Here is a 1,206-nt window from a genome sequence, read left to right as displayed (position 1 = left end):
CAGGCTGCCCTCGATCTCCAGCACCGCGGCCTCGAACTGCTCCCGCACGCTCCGGAGGCGCCTCCGCAGCAGAAACCCGCGGGCACAGGCCTGGAACGGCCCGGGACAGTGCTGGGACCGGGCGGGGAACCGGGGGACACGGCCGGGGTGGGGACAGAGCCGGATGGAGCCCCAAAACCCGGGGAGATGGACCCCAAAAACCCGGGCAATGTGCCCCTCATGGCCCCGGGCAGATGGAGCCCCAAACCCGGGGAGATGGACCCCAAAAACCGGGCAGATGGACCCCAAAACTGGGGAGATGGAGCCCAAAAACCGGGGAGATGGAGCCCCAAACCCGTGGAGATGGAGCCCCCCAAACCCGGGCAGGTGGAGCCCAAAACCCGGGCAGATGAAGCTCCAAACCCAGGGAGATGGAGCTCCAAACCCAGGGAGATGGAGCTCCAAACGTGGGGAGATGGAGCCCCAAACCCGGGCAGATGGAGCCCCAAACCAGGTATGATGGAGCCCCCCAAACCCGGGGAGATGGAGCTCCAAACCCGGGGAGATGGAGCCCCCCAAACCCGGGGAGATGGAGCCCCAAACCCGGGGAGATGGAGCCCCAAACCGAGGGAGATGGAGCTCCAAACCCGGGCAGATGGAGCCCCCCAAACCCGGGGAGATGGAGCCCCCCAAACCCGGGCAGATGGAGCCCCAAACCCGGGGAGATGGAGCTCCAAACCGAGGGAGATGGAGCTCCAAACCCGGGCAGATGGAGCTCCAAACCCGGGCAGATGGAGCCCCCCAAACCCGGGCAGATGGAGCCCCAAACCCGGGGAGATGGAGCCCCAAACCCGGGGAGATGGAGCCCCCCAAACCCAGGGAGATGGAGCCTCAAAAACTGGGGAGATGGACCCCAAACCCGGGGAGATGGAGCCCCAAACCCGGGGAGATGGACCCCAAACCCGGGGAGATGGAGCCCCAAACCCGGGGAGATGGAGCCCCAAACCCGGGCAGATGGACCCCAAACCCGGGGAGATGGAGCCCCAAACCCGGGGAGATGGAGCCCCAAACCCGGGCAGATGGAGCCCCAAAAACTGGGGAGATGGACCCCAAACCTGAGGAGATGGAGCCCAAAAACCGGGCAGATGGACCCCAAAACTGGGGAGATGGAGCCCCCCAAACCCGGGCAGATGGAGCCCCAAACCCGGGGAGATGGAGCCCCAAACC

The sequence above is a fragment of the Malurus melanocephalus genome, unplaced genomic scaffold (genome assembly GCF_030028575.1).
Source record: "Malurus melanocephalus ecotype Western Australia unplaced genomic scaffold, MMel_1.1 scaffold_2061, whole genome shotgun sequence".
NCBI lineage: Eukaryota > Metazoa > Chordata > Aves > Passeriformes > Maluridae > Malurus > Malurus melanocephalus.
The sequence above is the reverse complement of the archived record's forward strand: the minus strand, read 5'-3'. Positions refer to the sequence as shown.